The 22181-nt window shown below is 42.4% G+C and overlaps 1 protein-coding gene across 7 annotated transcripts in view; it reads right to left on the reverse strand.

The window, feature by feature from the left end:
• Positions 1–22181, reverse strand: part of Cpeb3 (cytoplasmic polyadenylation element binding protein 3) — a 182076-nt gene that overhangs the window by 159752 nt on the left and 143 nt on the right. Inside the window, exon 1 of one of the 7 annotated variants that reach the window (XM_063265169.1) lies at positions 21883–22162. The exons of 1 other annotated variant lie outside the window; for it this stretch is intronic. The gene's annotated coding sequence lies outside the window, so the exon portion shown is untranslated. Of the gene's footprint in view, positions 1–21882; positions 22163–22181 lie in introns of those variants that run through there. 5 more of the 7 variants (XM_063265176.1, NM_001419825.1, NM_001419824.1 and 2 more) reach the window with 5 other exon arrangements.

Genomic DNA, 22181 nt, shown 5'->3' on the forward strand with positions numbered 1-22181 from the left:
TGTTGTTGAAGTTTCATCCCTACCCTTATTGATTTGTAAGAATCCTCTATATACGTGGATTAAAAGCCTTTGATTAGAATAGATAAATAGATAGACAGACAGACAGACAGCTTTTATATATATTCTTCCACTATGTGAGTTTTCACTCCAACACTAAAAAAGTGAACAGGTTCTGTTAGGGTGTGGCTTGTGCGTTCACCTGCCTGGAACTTGCTGTGTAACCGCATCGGTTGACCTATACTGTTTAATGGCCCTACCCTCAGTCTCATCACTCAGTGTTAAGAATCTCGACAGGATTCTGTCCTTCCTCTTCTCCCTACTGAAGGAGTCTAATTGGTCACTAAAACTTATTCATTCTGCCCCCTCAATTTCTGCTTGCATCCCTTCCTCTTTATTTTCAGACAATATAATCCTGTCCGTTAACTACCTACAGTAATATAATATATATGTCCTTCATACAGTGTCCTTTCAAATGTGGCTTCCACAGTAAATCTTGAATCATCATATACATGTGAGTTTTCCAGGGTATGGCCTTCATGAAACTCTATCCTTTTGATGAATGAATAAGCAATAAAATTCTACTTTTTTTCCCCAGCCATGCCAACCTTGGCAGTTCAGAACCACATGTCTGCCTTTATCCGGGAATATCCCTACCTCTGAATAATCTGCTTCTATTCACTTCTGCTCTCTGCACCTTATGTTGACATGCAGACAGAACTGCCCCAGTCCCTGTAGCACAGGTGTGCTTTGAGGAGACTATTCCATATGTTTTGCTTACATGTCTGTTCTTGGTAAACCAGCCACTGTAGAGATGCTGGACAGGAGCTTGTTGACCAATCAAAGAAAAAGGTATGTTTTCCCTCATGAAGACCGAGAGAATTTTTTTTCAATTTAGATGAAGAAAAACTCTACTATTAAATGTGTTTCAAAACTACTATGTTTAATGAGCATAACAAGATTTAGTATAACTAGTTTACCCTTTCTCCTGCTGCAGGATATCTATTTATAGGCTTTTACTATTTTCTAAATCAATTGTTTCCTTGAACCATATTTCTAAAGGAAGGCGTACTTATCTAAGAAGGAGAAAGGTAAAGTCTCGATACGTGCTGACAAATGCCTTACAGAAGGCTGCACCATTTTATACTTCCAGCAGAGAAGAGGCTCTGAAACATCACATAGGCAGGTATGGTGGACATGCGTGTAGTCCCAACACAGAGGTGAGGCAGAAGGACCAGGAGCTCAAAGGGCCACCTCAGCTACACAGTGAGTCTGAGGCTGCCTGAGGTACATAAGATCCAATCCCAAAAGTAAATAAATATGACAGAGAGGAGGGAGAAATTAGAAGTAAGTATAATCACACTTAGTATGAAAATTCCACAATAAAATCTATTGCTAACAAGAATAAAAATAAATAAATATTGTTGGTGGGATTACAAGCTGGTACAACCCCTGTGGAAACCAGTCTGGAGGTTCCTCAGAAAATTGGACATAGTACTACCTGAGGACCCAGCTATACCTCTCCTGGGCATATACCCAAAAGATGCTCCAACATACAACAGACACGTGCTCCACTATGTTCATAGCAGCCGTACTTAAAAAAAGCCAAAAGCTGGGAAGAACCCAGATGCCCTTCAACAGAGGAATGGATATAGAAAATGTGGTACATCTACACAATGGAGTACTACTCAGCTATAAAAACAATGATTTCATGAAATTCAGAGGCATATGGATGAAGCTAGAAAATGTCATCCTGAGTGAGGTAACTGGATCACAAAAACAAAACAAAACAAAACAAAAACACATGGTATGCACTCACTAATAAGCTGTTATTAGCCCAAAAGCTCAAATTACCCAAGATATAATCTACAGACCACAAGGAGGACAACCAGAGTGCAGGTGCTTCAGTCCTTCTTAGAAGGGGGAACAAAAATATTCACAGGAGGAGATACAGAGACAAAGTTTGGAGTAGAGACTGAAGGAAAGGCCATTCAGAGCCTGCCCCACCTGGATCCAGCCCATATACGTACAGCCACCAAACCCAGTCATTATGGGGGATGCCAAGAGGTACATGCTGACAGGAGCCTGATATAGCTGTCTCCTGAGAGGCTCTGCCAAAGCATGACACATACAGAGGCGAATGCTCACAGCCAACCATTGAACTGAGAATGGGGTCCCTACTGGAGGAGTTAGAGAAAGGATTGAAGGAGCTAAAGGGGTTTGCAACCCCATAAGAACAATAGTACCAACCAACCAGAGCTCCCAGGGACTAAACCACCACCCAAACAGTACACATGGAGGGACCCATGGCTCCAGCTGCATATGTAGCAGAGGATGGCCTTGTTGGGCACCAATGGGAGGAGAAGCCCTTGGTCCTGCCAAGGCTGGACCAGCCCCCCCAGTGTAGGGGAATGTCAGGGCAGGGAGGAGGGAAGGGGTGGGTGGATGGGTGGGGAAACACCCTCATAGAAGAAGGGGAAGGGGGAATGGGATAGGGGACTTATAGATAGGATATCGGGAAAGGGGATAACACTTGAAATGTAAATAAAAAATTAAATTAAAAAAAGAAAAATAAATAAATATAAAGATAGTGAAGGATTAGTATATAGAACAAAGAATAATATAGTCCTTGATCTGATACTAACCAAACAATGTAGGTTTTCTTCTGACATGGAAAATAAGATTAACTCACTTTAATTATACATGTATGTATATGTATACACATATATACATTAAGCAGGCTCTCAGTAGGCAGCTGGGGCTGGCCTAGAATTCACTACTTTAGACCCGTCTGGCCTTGAATTTAGAGATCCATCTGCTTCTGCCACCCAGAGCTGGGATTAAGTTGTGTACCACCATACCAGGGATTTCTTTTTTCTATTGTTATTTTAGTATTTTATGTGCATAGGTGTTTTGCCTATATGTATATCTGTGCACCCCAGAGGCCAGAAGAGGGCATTAGGTCCCCTAGAACTGCATAACAAACAGCTGTGGTTACAGACTGTTGTGAATCACCAGGTGAGCTCTGAGACTCAAAGCCAGGTCCTCCAGAAGAGCAGCCTCTCTCCTACCCCAACCCCTCTGTGTGTGTGTGGGGGGGGGCGGTTTCCATGAGGGGAGAGAGAGAGAGAGAGAGAGAGAGAGAGAGAGAGAGAGGTGTTCACATGAGAATGCAGCTATACACATGCCATGGCATATGGAGGTCCTTATTTCTGACCTTGTTTGAGGAAGAATCTCTTGTGTTTGCCACTGTATATAGCAGACTAGCTCCCACAAGCTTCTGGAGAGGTCTCCACCTCTTATTGTACACTATAGCACTGGGATTACAGATGCAAGTCACTGTTCACAGGCAAATACAACCAGGCTTGTATAAGAGTTCTACAGGTCTGAACTCAGACCCTCACACTTGAACTGCGAGTACTTTACCTACTGAGCTATCTAAATCATCTTTATTTTTAAATAGGTTCCCTGTGCCATTCTGGAGCCTTATACATGCCCTCCTATTATTCCCTGTGTTACTTATTTAAGTCTCAAAACTGCTCAAAAGATTAGATATTTTTACATAAACAGTTTACTCATTAAAATTTTGTGAGGAGGATAAAGGTACCTTTCAATGGTAGAGCACTCCCTTACGTGCTCACATGGAGTCAGGAAGGTGACTTAACAGATAAAGGCACTTACTACCTAGCCTGATGACCTAAGTTCAATCCCTGAAACTCACTTGATGGAAGGAGAGAACCAGCAATCATAACTTTTCCTCTGATCTACACACACATAAATAAATGTAAAAAATAAAGTATTAAGTGTGAACTTACATCAGAATCTAAGTTTTTACTCTTAAAAAATTGATATTTTTAGATTTTACTCAATGCAAGTTGAATCTCCCTCACCTCTCTCTCTTTCTGTTTTCTGTGTTTTGTTTTGTTTTGTTTTTTTTTAATTTCTTTGCTTCATTTGTTTTGTTTGCTTGAGACAAGTTTCACACAACTCAGGCTGGCCTCAAGCTCCCTAAGTCTTTAAATTCCTGATAGTCTTGCTTTTCTCTCTAAAGTGCTTAGGTTACAGGCAAAGGCCACCACACTTAACTTTTTAAACTTTTTTTATGTATGAGTGTTTCCCTGAGTGCCTGGTACCTGAGGATGCCAGAAGAGGGCACTAGATCTTCTGGAACCGGAGTTACAAATGGCTGTGGGCTGCCCAATATGGATGCTGGGACCTGAACCCTGGGCCTCTGCAACAGAGCAGTTGCCCTTAACTCTCCGCAGCCTGTTTTTTTCATTGTCTTACTTTCATCCCAGTAACTGAGTTACAATAACTGTGGAGTGTGTAGAGACTATAAAACCGCACAGTTATTTTAGAATATATATCATTAAGGCCAGGTACAATGGCTCGGTCCTGTAAGCCCAGCACTTGGGACACTGAGACAGGAGGATTGCTAGTCCTGCCCACTACAGGTGTGACATTGTCTCAGAAACCAGACAAATAGGCTGGAGAAATGGCCCAGAGGTTAAGAGTTCACATTGATCTTCAAGAGGACCTGGATTTATGTTCTTGACATATCTGCAGGCTCACGATCACTGTAACTCCAGCTCCAGGGGATCTGACACTCTTTTCTGTCCTTTGTGTCCTTTTCTGTCACACTCATCTACAGTCATACACACACTACATTTTTTTATAAAATCAGACTAACACATCCAGGCATAGTAGCACAAGCCTGCAATCCCAAGTCAGGAGGTAGAGGCAAAAGGATTAGGAAATCAACATCATTCTGACCTACCCAGTGAGTTGCAAGCCACCCTAGGCTACTAACGGCCTTGTTTCAAAACAAAAAACAGGCACATGTTTATAAGCCGACCACTTGGGAGGCAAATGCAGGAGGATTGAAATAAATCCTGCCCAATTCATGATTTTAATTATTCCAGAGGCTGGGTATATAGTTCAGTAAAGAGGTACCTGTCTAACAAGACTCCATGTTCAATTCCTAGCACTGCAATAAAAACCACTGTGCTCGGAGGGCAACTTAAAAGAGTTTGTTCTCTTTCCCAGGACCAAACTCAAGTTCAACAAACTTGGTGGCACATGCCTCAACCAACTAAGCTGCCTTGATAAAGTTCCCAATTACACACTAATTTTTGAGATAGAGTCTCTCTACATAATAGCCACTGGCTGGATTAGAATTAACTATGCATACCACACTAGCTTCTAATCTGTAGCAATCTTCCCACCTCTGTTTCCAAGTATTCACGACTAAGCCAAGCCAAGACTACGTGTTCCTTCACAAGACTTCAGGGAAGTAAATTCTGCACAGCTTTTAATTATTTGAGAGGCTGGGTCAAGCTCAGTAATGAGGTGTTTACCTACCAAACCAAAACCCATGTTCACTCCCTAGCTCTTTCTTTAAGACAGTTTCTCTGAGTAGCCTTTGGCTATCCTGGTACTCACTCTGTTTGAGACCAGGTTACCCTCAAACTCAAATCCACTTGCCTCTGCTTCCCAAATGCTGGGATTAAAGGTGTGTGCCAGGGGCTGGGGATTTAGCTCAGTGGTAGAGCGCTTACCTAGGAAGCGCAAGGCCCTGGGTTCGGTCCCCAGCTCCGAAAAAAAGAACCAAAAAAAAAAAAAAAAAAAAAAAAAGGTGTGTGCCAGCACCCCCTGGCTAAAACTCTTTTATGTTTCAACATTTCATCTGAAATGTTGTTCAAAAGTTGCTTCACAAACCAGGTGTACTATAATCTCAAAACTCAAGCAAGAAGTTAAACCAGAACAATCTTTAATTTAAGGATAGCCTGGGCTATCTAGTAAGACCTCTCTAAAACAAACAAGAGCTGGGAATTAGCTCAAGGGTAGTGGTGTTTGTCTAGTATGAGTAAGACCTGAGTTCTACCCCAGCAAAGAAAAAAGAAGTTGTAGTCATAAAATTGACACCAAGAAGAACCCTCAAGGGACAGGCTTTAGAGGAATTAATTATATTAGCTTTTATAACTTCAGCTTCCATTCCAAAAGCTGAAGCTGTGACTTTAATGTCACTTTAAGGGTTTTCTCCATCTATCTACTCCACAGTTACATAGAAAAGTCTTATCATTCTGTCTATAGGATGTGATCAAACACTTACCCTAGAATTCAGGGCTCTATCTAGTCCCAACCTGTTTTCAGGTAGCATCATCCCTACTCCTCTGTGCAAGCTAGTCCACTGAGAACCATGAGCCTCTCTGGGGTTACAAGAGTGTGCCACTATACCCTGCTCTTGTTGGTTTAATGTGGTAATCTCCAGATCTACCCATGTTCCTGAAAATGATATCATTTCATCCTTTAAAACTATACAGGTAATATATTTCTTTTATCCAATCATCTGTTGAAGGACATCTAACACAGCCTTTTCTCCAGACAGGGACTTACTAGATAGCTCAAGCTGGCCTTGAACTCATTCACATTTACCTAGGCTGTTCTTAACACTATGGTCTTCCTGCCTCGGCCTTCCAAGTAACTGGGATGGTGTACCTGTCCAACCTGGCCAGGTTTTGCAGTTAATAGTTATGGAGCATACATTATGTGCTAGACACAATGCTAGCAGCTCTCCACATATTTAATTTTTTGTTGGTTTTGAAATAAAAATGCTTTTTTTGAGTGCTTGCCTAGCAAACGCAAGGCCCTGGGTTCGGTCCCCAGCTCTGAAAAAAAGAAAAAGGAAAAAAAAATGCTTTTTTGAGGGTTTTGTTTTGTTTTGTTTTTTAAGATTTATTCATTTATTATATATAAGTACACTGTAGCTGTCTTCAGATACACCAGAAGAGGGCATCGGATCCCATTACAGATGGTTGCAAGCCACCATGTGGTTGCTGAGAATTGAACTCAGGACCTCTGGAAGAGCAGTCGGTGCTCTTAACCGCTGAGCCATCTCTCCAGCCCGCTTTTTTTGTTTTTTACTTTATTTTTTAGACAGGGTTTGACCATGTAGTTCAAACTGGCTGGAACTGCCTATGTAGCCCAAGCTAGGCTTAAACTCCTGATCCTCCTTTCTCAGCCTTCTGAATGTCTCTCTGGATTACAGAGAGTCTCTCGGTGGGATGTCCTTAAAAAAAAGCATGACGATCTCCCAGAAGATGGCTCATCAAAGCCCAGTGCAGTGGCACATCCTGACAATTCCAGCACTAGAGGTGGAAGCAGGAGGATCCTAAGTTCAAGGTCATCCTCTGTTCTATGGTGAGCTCAAGGCCAACTGGGGCCTCGGAAGACCTTGTCTAAAAGTAAAAAAACAACTGATGCAACAGACTGAGAGAAAAGGGTAGTTGACCGGAGGCAATGAAGCAAGCTGTTTGTGACCATCTCTGCATTAGCAGTCAGCAATTGAGTTCTACACAATCTGATGAGTCATAGAAATCACCTCAAAAAGGACAGGGTCTGTGTATCTGTCCTGGTAACTCTGGGATCCTTTCATCTGATGCCAAGTAGTGTCTGTATAGTATTAGTGCCTTTCTTACATGGGGAATTAGACTTTACCAAACTCCTTCACTTTTACAATCTGACGTGATGCTAATAGCTTATGCAGTAACTAGACAGGACAGAGCCCTCACTTCCCTTTCACAGGTTGTATACCTGTGCTTACCCCTCAGCACCAGAAAGTGAGCAGTAGAGACTGAAATCCAGCCCATACTCTTCTATGCAAGGACAGGAACCTTATTGTAGAGCTGCACCCTGAAGGGGCAATCTAAAACAGGATGCATGAATACATATGAGAGTTCCCTACAATGGGAAAGTGGGGGGTAAGCTCAGAAGGGTAGAAATCACAGTTCCTACACGGGACATCTGGACTTTCCCTAGGGTGTTGAGAGACCCTGGGTTTGATCTCCATCATACAGAAGGAGATAGATCAAGAAGAGATGGTAATTCAATTCTCTTAATTGACCTGTGAGTTTGTTTTTGAGACAGGGTCTCAATATATAGAGCAGGCTAGCCTTGAATTCACTCATAGAGGTCTACCCATCTCAGCCTCCCGAATGCTGGGCTTAAAGGTGTATGCCACCTATCAACTTTGTTTAGTTACTCACACTATAACTCACGCAGCAGCTGCATTTATTGTAGGCCATCTTTGTCTAGTATTGAAGATTGGCTTCTTTAGGTTTTTGCTTTAACCAACCACATGAACCAAAATCCAGATGTGTTTTTACATTTTGTTTATTTGTTTGAGACAGTATTACACTAAATGATCCCAAAAGGCCTCAAAATCACAAGTCTCCTACCTCAGTCTCCTGAGGGCTAGGATTACAGGCAAGTGCCACTGTGCCTGACTCTGACTGATATTTTCTTGGAGGTATCCGAGAAACAAACATGTGTGGCAACTACCTCTGCTACCATTTTGGAAAAAATAGGATACCTGCCAAAATGCTAACCAGAAAATGACGTCATCACAGTAGTAGGGGATCAACTTAATATTGTAAGAGCTGACATGTGGGAAGGGCATGAGATTATCAAATTTCATTCTCATCAGGTATAGTGGCACATGACTGCAATAACAGCTCACACAAAAGGATCAGGAACTTAAGGACAGTCTTGGCTCTCCGGAGTGAGTGTGAGACAAGTCTGAGATAAACAAGACCCTGTCTCAAAAAAAAAAAAAAAGTATATCTCCATCTTAATGTATATGCATAGTTATTCCCACTACCACTTGCCTGGACCTGCATAGTAACAGTAACCAGGCAGCTCTCTGTTACTACCTGATACACTGGCCTCTTGCAGAGAAAGCAATATCCTGGTCTTCCTAAAAACAACAAAATCTCTCTAGGAGCAGTGGTGAACCCTGTATTCCCAAATACTAAGAGACTAGTGTAAAAGGATTACTTGAGCCCAGGAATTTGAGGCCAGCCCAGGTTGGCCTTGAGCTTACTCTGTAGACTAGGTGAGCCTTGAACTTGGTGCTCCTCTTGCCTGAGCTCCCCAAATGACTTTGATGACCAGACTGTGTGATCAGGCCACTAACAGATTATAACTTTGGGAAGCAAAGGTGCCTGAACTTATACACAGACAATATGCCTAACAGATCCATGTTCTCAGTTTCTTAGAATATTCCTCTAAGAATAAAATGGTGACAGTTTTAACAGCTGTTGTATCTAATTTCCAAAATTATGTTAGTGTGTATAAACGCAATTTTAACAAACTAAAGCAGTAAGGGTCAATGTTTACAGTCTAAAGTTAATACTGGAAAGAGCTGAACTCCCTAGAAATTCTATACTGAGAATAGAGTCTTAGCGCTTTCTCTTGGTCAGTCCACTAGTGGAGAAATAGGATCTTACTATCCACATACTTTTTTTTTTTGAGATCTATTATGTAGTCCTGACTGGCCTTAAACTCCCAGAGATTCACCTGCCTCTGCCTCCCATTTATTGAATTAAAGACATGTACCACCACATCTGGCTCCAGAAACTTCTTATACTGCTTCTTCCTACAGACTGTATTTCCTACTTCTGGAACAGAAGACAGTAAGGAATGCTTCAACTACCACAGGATGTAGATATTTTTAATAGTTTCTTTTTCTTTTTCATTTATTAGCTTTAAACTTTTGTATATAGAGAATTACTTCAACATCTGTTAATGATGCTTATAATAGCTAACATCATATGCTACGTAAGAATTTATGCCTTAGGGCAGTGGTTTTCAACCTGTAGGTTTCAACCCTCTTGGCAAACCTCTATCTTCAAAATTATGATTCATAACAGTAAAAAAATTACAGTTATAAAGTAGCATTGAAAATAATTTTGGGGGGTCCCCACAACATGAGGAACTGTCCAAATGGGCTGCAGCACTAGGAAGGTGGAGGATCACTGTCTTAGGGAGTTAATTTTCACATTACCTTAAATAATAAAAGTTATCATTCTTTTACTTGAGTTTTCATTTCTTTCTTTCTGTTTTATTGTGTGTGGGCAGGGGGGGAGTAGAGGAAGGGAAGGAAGGAGATGATAAGGTAAGAAGGGAAGGAGGGAGAGAGAGAGCTAGGAAGTTCTCTCCCTCCAGTACCTGAGTCCTGGGCATTGAACTCAGATCAAGTTTAGCAGTCAGTGACTTTAACTGTTGAGTCATCCCTGTTTGTTCTGTTTTAAGGAAACTCGGACGTAGGAATGATAGATAAAGGCTGAAGAGATGCCCAACAGTTAAGGTTACTTGCTGTTCTTCAGAGGACCTGAGTCTCTCCATAACACCCCTATAAAAAGTGAAGCATGATGGGACATGTTCATAACCCCACTGCTGGGGAAGGGAGATCGGAGGATTCCTGGGCCTGCTGGCCTAGCCTAATTAGTGAATCCTATGTCCTGGTGAGGGATCCTACCTCACAACCTCCTGGAACTCCAGCTCCAGAGGACCCTATACCTCAGGCCTGCTCTGGCACCCACATACATATGTCAACACACACACACACACACACACACACACACACACACACACAAATTATTAAATAAAAATCAAAAGGGGCTGAGGACATAGCACAATAGTATAGTACTTTTCTAGCATATACAAGAGTTAAATATATTTTAAGTTTATTTATTAAAATATTTTGAGTATTTTTGGTTTCGTTTGGTTTTTTGAGGTGGGGGGTCTCATGTAGCCCAGGTTAGCCTCAAACTAACTATATAATTGAGACAGTCCTGAATCCCTGATCCTCCTACTATTCCAGTGATTGGCAACAGCAAGCACCCTCCCCTCTAAACTGTCCTACCAGCCCACCCCCATCATTTTATTTCATATTTATATTTCATATATTTCATTCATTATATTTCATATTTATATCATATATATGCATATATATATATATATACAATTCATATATATCAGCAGCATCCTCCCTAGATTTGGAGATTACGTATGTGTGTCAAACACAATCAACTTGAAGAACTTCCCTTTAGGACTGGATATTCCTAACTCAGGTACTTTTCCTGCTGCAGTTAGGACTGGACATTTCCTCCAAAGGGCCTTGCTGTCTTTATTGGAAACAGCACCAACCATATCTCCACTGTTCTGAGGTGCCCTGCCTAAAGCACTCTGAGCAGAGAGACAGAGAATAACCAGGGGCCTTAAGTTCTTACAACATTCTACAGCTTCTCTAGCCTGAATCACCCAACTGAGCAAAAACAGACAGCCCCAAAGGCTCGTGAACCACATGCTCAGGTTTAGTCACAGTTATTGACTGGCCAATTTCTGTGTTAGTTACTTCTGCATCACTGTGACCAAAATAACCTAACAGAAACCACTTCATGGATGAAAGGTTTATTTTGGCTCATGTTTTCATCAGTTTAAGTCAATCACAGCAAGGACGGCATTACAGAGCTCACAGCAAGCATGTGGCAGAAATGCCTCACATAGTATTGGACAGGAAGTAGAGGCCACAGCCAGAACAGGGGCAGGGATCATCTCCATTGGACCATTTACCCCTAGAGACCTACTTCCACCAGGCAGGATCCACCTCTTAAAAGCAAAATAGCATCATGAGTACCATCATGAGTCCATTTTAAAGAAACTTACATGGAGACTAAGAAGGTGTATTCTATATTGGTGGAGTGGAATATTTTACGGACATCTATAAGGACTTTTGGGTCAATGGTGTTATTTAACGATGATATTTCTGGGTTTTTTGTTTTTGTTTCTTTGTTTTTGTTTTGTTTGCTGGAAGACATGTCCGTTGAGGAAAGTAGAGTATTAAAACCACCTGCAATTACAATGTTGGAGTTAATCTATGGCTTAGTCTCTAGCAATGTTGGTTTTATGGAGTTAAGTACTCCCAAATTTGTATGTTTATATGTAATGTGTGTATATCTGGAGCTGTAATCTCCTCCTGGCCTGGCTCTCTCTCTGCTAGGTTGTGTCACTGCTGTTGCCAACCCAACTCCACCAAACTGGACTGCTGTCATGGCGCTTGCACACACACACACACACACACACACACACACACACACACGCACACACTCTTGGATGAACGCTTTCCTATTACTGGATGTTTAATTTCTTAGTTTTCAGATGTTATTCACTGCTTTTGTTAAGCTGGTTCCTTTGTGTTTTATTTCACTTTCCACCTTGGTTGTACGGACATTTGACCTGTGAGTGTGTGAGTATGGATGCATGCCTACGAAGGACACATATGGAGATCAGAGTTAACTCTCTCCTTGTCCCCTGGCATCTAAGCATTGGGAAGGAAAGCCTCCAATGTCACTGTTCTCACGTAGCCCAACTAATGTTGAACTTAGTATACAGCTGAGGCTAACTTTGAACTTCTAATTCTCCTGCCTCAACTCCCCAGTGCTATGATTAGTAGAGCCCACCACCATACCTAGGATTTATGTTGATAGGGATTAATCCTAGGGCACTGTGTATGTTTGGAAAATATTTTACAAATTGAGTTATATTCCCAACCTTATTTTGTTCCTTTTGATGTCTTTATAAATGAAACTTCTTTTCCTTACTTTTATTCCTGTATTGGTCACTGCTAATGTACAAATATACAATAGATCTTCCATTTTGATCTTATAACCTTTAGTCTTGTTAAACTTACATTTTGGTTCTAATATTTGTTTTGTGCAATTCCTTGAATTTTTTTCATTTAAGTTTTCAAGGTGTTCTGTTTGGGGTCTGAGAGAGGGTCTGACTATATACACCAAGCCAGCCTAGAACTCACAGAATACCTGTCTGTGCTTCCTCAGCCCCACCATGGCAAGGCCTCATTAAAGATGTTTAATACAGTTTAAACACAAAGGCAAAGGGAAAGGTTCTCAGAAAGACAGGCAGACCCACAGGACAGGCATGCGTTCCCCTCACAGCGAGCAGCAGAGAAACACACCCCACAGCACAGGATGCATTCCCCTCACAGCAAGGAGCAGAAAGACACACTCAGAATCAGCTCTTTTGAGTTTTTAAGCATAAAATCATTTCATCAGCAAATAAAATAGTTTTTCTTCTTCCTTTTCAATACGGATGCTGCATTAGTCTGTTTGTCTGTTGCTGTGATAAAATACTGACCAAAGGGGTTGGGGATTTAGCTCAGTGGTAGAGTGCTTGCCTAGGAAGCACAAGGCCCTGGGTTCGGTCCCCAGCTCCGAAAAAAAGAACCAAAAAAAAAAAAAAAAAAAAAAAAAAAAAAAAATACTAACCAAAGACAACTTGGAGAGAGGAGGGCTTACTTGGCTGCCGCGTCCCAGTCACAGCCATCATCATCTTAAGAGAAGAGTTGGGAATCATGGAAGAGAGCGGCTTACTGACTTGCTTTGCTCTGAATCTCCAAAAGCCAGACCCCCGTCACCTGCACCTCTCTCCACATTCCTATCTTCCAAGTTCTCATAACAGCTCATTAAGTTCTGAGAATTCAATGGCCTTTTCCAGCCCAAAGCTTCAGAGGCTCCCACAATCTTCCCAAAAAAACAAGATAGTCAGCAACAGCCCAATTTCTGTTCTAGTTTGCATCTGTCACTGTGATTAAACAGCATGACCAAAAGCATCCTGGGGAGGTGTCATAGTTGGGGTTTCCATTGCCGTAAAGAGACACCATGACCAAGGACAACATTTAACTGGGGCTGGCTTACTGGTTCTGAGGGTCAGTCCATTATCACCATGGCAGGAAGCATGGCAGCATGCAGGCAGGCGTAGTGCTAGAGAAGGAGCTGATAGTTCTACATCTTGTCCCAAAGGGAACCAGGAGAAGACTGAATCTCTCAGGCAGTTAGGAGGAGGGTCTCATTGCCCAGCCCTACAGTGACATACGTCCTCCAACAAGGCCACACCTACTTCAACAAGGCCACACCTACTAATAGTGTAATTTCCTAGGTCAAGCATATTCAAACCATCACAGAAGGAAAGTATTTATTTCTCTTTACATGTTATAATCCATCATCAAAGGATGTTATGATGGTTTGAATATGCTCAGGGCAGGGAGTGGCACAATTAGAAGGTGTAGCCCTGTTGGAGTAGGTGTGTCACTGTGGGTGTGGGTTATAAGACTCTCATCCTAGCTGCCTGGAAGTCAGTATTCTACTAGCAGCCTTGGGATGAAGATGTAGAGCTCTCAGTTCTGCCTGCACCGTGCCTGCCTGCATGCTGCCATGCTCCCACCTTGACGATACTGAACTGAACCTCTGAACCTGTATGCCAGCCCCATTTAAATGTTGTTTTTATATTTGCCTTGGTCATAGTGTCTGTTCACAGCAGTAAAACCCTAACTAAGACAGAAATCAAAGCATGAATTCAAATAAAAACTCAGGAGTCAGGAACTGAAACAGAGACAAGGGCATGAGGGGAAGGATTATGGGAGGGGGCAGTGAGCAGGATGTAAAGTAAATAAGCAACAAAAAAATCCGAAATGTTGCTTGATTTTTCTAATTTTTCAGCAAATTATCCCCAAATCCTGGGTAGCATGAGGCTGCAGTGTGCATTTTTTTTGTAAACACTATCTTCTCCCTCTAACAGTCTAATTTTACTTCTCCATGGCACCTCCTGTTTCAAGTTCACTGGCATCGTTAGCCCTTCCAACAGAGGCTCTCACTGTCTCTGAATGGGGCACTCAATGTTGGTGAGAGTATAAGATTAACAGTAAAAGAAAACCCAGGTCTGAGATGAGAGTCTACTGGTTCAAGTACTAGGCTCAATGCCCAGGATCAAAACCCAGAACAAACCAAGAAAAACTCCTAGATTCTAAGGATTCTAACGGTTTCAGATGAAAGAAGGCAAATCAAAAGCCACTTTAATCCATATGATATACAGGCTACTGAAAAAAGAACATCCTTTTATTGCTCACTATCATTTGAGAGATTTATTTTTTGAAACAGAGTGTTGTTATGCAGCCCAGGCTGCCCCCTGAGTGCTAGAATTATAAGGCCTGGCCCACCACTTCTGGCTAGCCTTCTGAAACCTCTGTGTTCACTAGCAATCTACCTGCTTCTATCCCCCTTGCCTTGAGAGGAGGGGGAGTCAGTGCACACCACTGCCACTGGCTAACATGCTGTAGACGCAGGAATGGATATGCATCATACCCATCATAGACTGACAACAGACTATGAATATTAAAGTGCAAAGACTAACAAAACAGATTGTTTTGGTTCTAATGTTTAATGCACGCACTCTGTGGTAACTATATGACCATTAATGCTGTCCGAGCCCAATGCTTTGAACGATGCTCATGTGCAGGGAATGTTTATCTGCAGTTGCTGACGCCATTGGTGTAAATGTTAATGCAATGGAAAATGCACATATTCTCTGGAAAAGGTTTGGGGAAATTCCAGGTCTACAAGACCACATTTTGGGTGGCGCTATGGAGCACATGGCTGTTTGAAAAAGGAAATTATTTTCCATATACATTTTCTCATAAAGTTGACAATCCAGCCTATAATGGAACCACAAGAGACTGATACTCAGAGCTCAAGGCCAGGCTGGCTACACAGTGAGTTCCAGGCCAGCCTAGACTACAGAGTAAAACTTGTCTAAACAGTCTAAATAATTGGACGGTGTCTCATACCTTTAATTCCAGCACATGGGAGACAAAGGCAGGCAAATCTCTTGGGTTGGAGGCGAGCCTGGTTTACTGAGTTCTAGAACAGTCAAGGCAGAGAAACCGTATCTTGAAAGAAAACACACACACACACCCCAAAACAAAATCAAAATAGCTAAATAAAATGGACATTCCAGGGCTAAGCTACAGAAGGGAAAATATACTAAAATGCCCAAAATTCTTTCCTTTCCATATTGGCTAGTTTGATGTCAACTTGCCACAGTCACTATGCCGTAGAGTCATAAGAGAGAAGGGAATCTCAATTGAGAAAAATGCCTTCACAAGATCCAGCTGTAAGGAATCTTCTTAATGGCTGATTGATGGGGGAGAGCCCAGCCTATTGTAGGTAGTGTTATCCCTGGGCTGTGGTCTTGTGTTCTATAAAAAAGCGAGCAGGCTGGCAAACCATGAGGTACAAGCCAGGAAGCATCACTGCTCCATGGCCTCTGTATTAGCCCCTGCTTCCAGGTTCCTGCCCTTACTGCTTTGGATGATCAACTGATACATGCAACGGTGAATCTTCAAGAACTAGTAGTGAGCAAACCAAACATGATGGCACATGCTTAATTACCTCAGTCTAGGGAGGAGAGACAAAGTATCATAAATTTGAGGCCAGCCTGGACTAGAACAAGACCTTATTAGAAAGAAAGAGGGTAGTCCTACGTAGTGACACATGCTTTTAGTCCCAGCACTCAGATGACAGAGGTAGGTGGGTCTTTGTGCATTTGAGGCCAGCCTGGTCTACAGAGTGAGTACCAGGTCAGCTAGAGCTACAGAGAGAAACCCTGTCTCAAAAAACAAACAAAAGAACAAACAAAATAAAGACAACAGTCCAGGGTAGACAGTTTAATTCCACTAAAGGACACACTGATCAAAATTTCCAGGACAAACCTCTAGCTATAAACTAACCCAATTTCCTACACAGTACGTCTCTTTCTCATGTCAGGCATAGCCCACCCATTTGAGTTTCCATCTCTCCTAAGGGCAAAATTCCTAACAGGAGCATGTGGAACCCTATATTACCGGTCACTTGAACTTTAGGGATCAAAGTGACTTTAAAATCTTTGTTTCGATGTCTTTTATTCATCAAAGACCTTTCCTCATGGGGCATTTACACATGTTCTTCAGCCTGAGTACTCTTTCCTCTCTTTTCCAGTTAATGGCTGCTCTTCTTCTGTCCTTGGTATTCCAGACAGTTCCTCAGAAAAGCTTGCCCTGGCCTCCCTGTCAAACCCTTAATTATAATTCCTTGTAAGTGCTCAATTCCAAGTCACTGTTTACGATGGTTCTCCCACCAATCAGTAGACTTCACAAAGGCAGGCTGTACTTGGTTTTACTTCCCATTGTACTCCCATTGCTGAGTTACGTCAAGGCCCTTTCATCATTTCATACATTGTCAGACAAATATTTTCCCACTTATGCAACAGAAACCTACAACTTGAATCAGAGAGATTAAATCCTGTCTTTACATCTTTACACCCAAATCCAGACTCGATCTCCTCTGTCTCTTCAGTGTCATAAGGTAGTGCCATATCCCAAGATATTCTCTTAACATGGCAACCCACCTGGGTCTTCTATAAACTTGTGAGTCCCTTTGTATTTCTATGCTAAGCTGGTGACTTTCCATACACTGCCACATTATCATTCCATCATGGTTTATGTCTGCGTACCTTTTCATTTAGTAAGCACAAACATTTTCTGGGCTCCTAAAGGGTAATTACAGTTTAATTTGCTATTCTAGTGCCCATTTACATTATGAATTCTCTAAGCACATCTGCTGAAGGAATTAACTAAGAACTTCCCATAGCCTGAAATGAGGGCTCAGCCCACAGCTTATGACCAACCTTGGCAATTGACAGTTCCTTGGAGGATGCCTGAAGATGTCAGATTATTTCTCTGAAAAACCATCATTACCCCTTTGGCAGACAGTTCAAAACAAGTATGACAGAAGAACAGCAAATCATTCATTATTTCACATTTCTGGATATATTTAGAATAGTTCCTAACCAAGTATTTTTAAATATAGAATATTAATATATTCTATAACTCTTAAGGATAATCAACATTGTCAACTTTTATTCTTCTCACCTGAGGTATAGAAAATCTTCTTACATTTTCAGTAAATTAATGTCTGCTAAAATTATAGCAATAGACAAAAAACAATGTCTATGGTCATGCTGGTTACTCCCTTGGCTAACTACCATTCACCACAGACTATTTGTGTATGAAATATATGTATATTGTTTTTGATGGTGGTATTTGACAGCACTTATTGTGGTGGTCAGAGGACAGAGTTCTTTCTGTCTGCCATGTGGGTCCCAGGGACTCAACTCAGGTGGCCGGGCTCAGTATGCACTCAGACAAGTTTTAATTTTCTAATTCAGTTTTTGGAGATAGATTCTCCCATTAGCAGGGCCTTGAACTTCTGACCTTGCTGTCTCTATCTAGTGAAAGGAGTCTTACAATGAAAAGTGTGTACGATCTGTTTTTAAGTAATGGTAACGATCAAATTTTTCTTACTTATTATGTAGCCAAGAAGAATTTGAATTCATGACAATTCTCCTGCCTCAGTCTCCCAAGAACTGAGAGCACAGGAGTATGCTACTATGCCTAGCTCAAGCTTCTAAAGAAACACAAGCTTACTTTCTTCAAAATCTAAGAGTAGGGCTCTGCAGTGGTTAAGGGTGTGTGGACACTGCTCTTGAAGAGAGCCTGAGTCCAATTCCTGTATCCACAGCAGGCAGCTCACAACCACCTGTCACTCCGACTACAGGGAGTCTAACGCCCTCTTCTGCCCTCCAGAGACACTGGAACTCATAGGTGCATACCCACACTCAGATACACAAGCATAAACACAATTAAAAAGTGATGTCTTTCTCTTTAAAAGACTGACTTAAAAACAAATTCAAAGAGTAAATTATAATTCCAAATGTCTTGAGTCTCACCAAAAAGAAGCAAGTCATAGGAAGCAAAGTTGGCAAACAATATTGAAATTCAGTCTACATGTGTGACCTACTTCAAACGCAAGAATTTATAAACTCTATTAATTGTGACTTTGACCTATACTAATCCAAAAACGAAGTCCTTACATTTCTTCCCTTTTCAGTTATATTTATTGCTTCTTTTTTTTTTTTATTTTAAGATTGAGCGTTTGTTTCTCTGTTTTGAGACAGGTTTCGCTCTGTAGCTCAGGCTGGCCTTGAACTCATAAGCAATCCTCCTGCCTCATTTCCTTGAGTGCTCAGATTACAGATGTGAGCCACAAGATCCAGCTTTATGGGCTGGAGAGATGGCTCAGTGGTTAAGAGCATTGCCTGCTCTTCCAGAGGTCCTGAGTTCAATTCCCAGCAACCACATGGTGGCTCACAACCATCTGTAATGAGATCTGATACCCTCTTCTGGTATGTCTGAAGACAGCTACAGTGTGTTCATATACATAAAATAAATAAATAAATCTTTTTAAAAAATCCAGCTTTGGGGCTGGAGAGATGGCTCAGCGGTTAAGAGCACCCGACTGCTCTTCCAGAGGTCATGAGTTCAATTCCCAGCAACCACATGGTGGCTCACAACCATCTGTAAAGAGATCCGATGCCCTCTTCCGGTGTATCTGAAGACAGCTACAGTGTACTTATATATAATAAATAAATAAATCTTAAAAAAAAAAAATCCAGCTTTATATATTAGTCTCTAAGTGACTTCTTCTATTTTTCTTTTATAAATCCTTTATTTACTGGGGAGAGAGATTGCTTATGTTCCACAGTAGAATATAGGTCAGAGGGCTTTCAGCAACCTGTTCTCTCCTTCCACCATGAAGGCTGGAGTTGGGGAGGATGAACAGGCTCCATGACATGCAGTGTTACCCACTGAGCTGTCTGTTAGTTTAAATGTCTATCATTCTCCTTCCCTCTCTTTTTCTTACTGTGGCTAAGGAACAAAATCCAAGGCCTTGGGCATGTTGAGCAAATGCCTTATTACTGGTATATACCCACAATCCCTCCAGACAAAAGTTATTCTCTACTAATAAGGGTTTAAAAAAAAAGACAGGAAATTGACTTTTCATAAAAATATAAATATAAAGTCATTTTTTGAAAGAGGGCTAATGTAGATGGGACTGGTTATCACAGAACTATATCATACTTTAGGGTAAAATACACATTCTAAAGTAGTCTAGATGGGTCATCCCTGTAGATCTCTGAACTTGGGAGTCTCTGGCAAAAGGACTGCCACCAGTTAAAGGACACTGTGGCCTATGTAGACCAGCCTAGACTACAGGGTAAAACCCAATATTTAAAAAGGAGGAGGGAGCAGGCATGGTGGACCACACCTATTCAGGAAGTAAGGGAAGAGGGTTTTGGCAAGATGGAATCTGACTGATTAGTCATCTAGTTCCAGGCCAGACTGTGCTATGTCAGATCCCCCATTAAAAAATCTGATAAATGGGAATGCCCATTAGTATAAATCCCAAAGCTAGATGGATTCTGTCTATATCCAGCATGGTTAACTGCTTAAAAGAGAAATATACACTAGAAGAAGGCTTCCATAGCACACAAAGCAAAAAGTAAGTGAAATGTTAGCCACCCTGCTAACCTACTCATTTTCCTTCCAAAGGTAGGCGGCCTATTTCTCTTCCCATGAGAAGGAATATTAACTATAGCATCCTAAAATATTTCATAAAACCAGGCTTCTAGGAGCTCTGATGTAAAGTACTTATTATCCAAGCATGAAAACCCAAGTTCCAGCCCCTAGTAACACATAAATGCCAGGTATACCTGTGGCATCTGCAATCCTAGCACCAGGGAGGGCAAGGAGAGGCAGATTCCTGGGTTCTTTGAGAAACCCAGTCTGGAGAGCAATAGGTGTATGCCCACCAAAAATAATAAAAATAGCCTTGTGTGTTGGTACAAGCCTTTAATCCCAGGAGACAGAGGGAGGCAAATTTCTGTGAGTTCAAGCTCAGCCTAGGGTACCTAGTGAATTCCAGGGATGCATGGTGAGACTGTGTCTCAAAATAAAAAGACAAACAAAAATGTATATTTCAGAAATTGGAGGCCAAATAAATGTATTTTATTTATTAATCCTGACCATGTACAAAAATAGATTTACACAGATAAGAGCTGGTTTAAAAAAAAAACAACAAACCTACATTAAGCAAGAATTTTGAAAACATGTTGGTTCTGGGTGTGGTGGGCCATACATATATAATTCCAGATCTGGGGAGCTCTAGACAGGAGGATCTGGAAGTTGAGTCATCCTTGTGCTGCAGATATACAGTCCGTGCCAAAGAAAAACTAAAACAAGCAAAAGCAGGTTTGACGGTTACTGTTTTGAGATAGGGTCTCTCTCTGTAACCTGGACTAATTATGAATTTGTGAAGAACCTCCCAGATCTGCTGGCCATGTTTATGCGGTTTTTTTGTTTGTTCTTTTGAGACAGATGCGAACTCACTAGTAGTAGAAGATGACCTTGAACTCCTAATCCTCCTGCTCCCTCCTCTCCAGTGCTGGGGTCACAGGATTAGACGCCTACCATATCCTGGCTTTTTTTTTTTTTAAAGACTGTAGTCTAGGCTACTCGAATTCATTATACAGACCAGGTGGCTTCGAACTCCAGGTAATCTTTCTGTCTCAGTTTCCCAAGTCTGGGATTACAGGCCTGAGAAACCATTCCAGGCTCAAATATTCCACATTTTCATTTAAAGAAACAGCAAACGCTTTGCAGCAAAAAAAAAAAAAAAAAAATGTAGGCATAACCAAAGGAAAACTCCCAAACATCCCACCAATCACAGCGCTAAACAACGCCACAGGTCGTCCAAATTACGCATTTGTTTAAGTCAACAGCTCTTTCCTCCCTCCAAAGCCATCCCTTCCGGCGTCAGAGGAGACAGAGGGATGATTTGTGACTTCTCCCTTTTTGATCCCTCACCCCGGATCCACCTGCTTAGAAGTGTCAAGGAGACTAGAAATGGTTAACGGTGACCAGCTGCTGAAAGAAACAAACACTCCTGACAACCCACAGCTGAGCAAGCGAGGGCTGTGTTTATTCACCAGCGCGTCTCCTTTGGAGGCTGCCCGCAAGCCCTCGAAGGCTGGGCGACCGCACCTCCGAGAAGATTCCTGGACAGGCAAAGTGGTCCTCGCGTCCCACCCCCAACCCCCCACGTCTCCCCACCCGGACACACACAGAGGCGCCGGTGGGAACAGTCGAGTCACCCACCCGCCCCTCCAGAGCAGCCCCGCACTATGCCACCCTTCCCTCCCCGAAAATGGGTTCTGACGCGGCGGAGGCTGACCCAAGAGCCCGGCCTCGCGCCGCCGCGGCCCGGCGTGCTTGACCCGGCCCAGAAACTGGCCCTCCACGCCGCCACCCCTCACCTGGCTCTGTCCCACCTGAGCGCGAGAGCTGAGGGGGCAAGACGCGGAGAAGGGGCGCTGACCTTGTTGCTACTGACAGCGGAGCGCCACATGCTGCCGCTTCCCGGGCAGCGGCCCGAAGGACATTTTTTTTCCCCCTGGAGGAAGGAAACGGGAGGGCGCCGGCCCGGCGGCGGCGGGCGCGGCGGCGGGGGTCCCGGCGGGCTGTGCAGCCTCTAGCGGGGACGGTCCGAGGACTACATCTCCCAGGCTGCTCCGAGCCGCCCCTGCGTCGTGACCCCGGCGCGCACGGAGGCGGT

The sequence above is a fragment of the Rattus norvegicus genome, chromosome 1 (assembly GCF_036323735.1).
Source record: "Rattus norvegicus strain BN/NHsdMcwi chromosome 1, GRCr8, whole genome shotgun sequence".
Taxonomy (NCBI): Eukaryota; Metazoa; Chordata; class Mammalia; order Rodentia; family Muridae; genus Rattus; species Rattus norvegicus.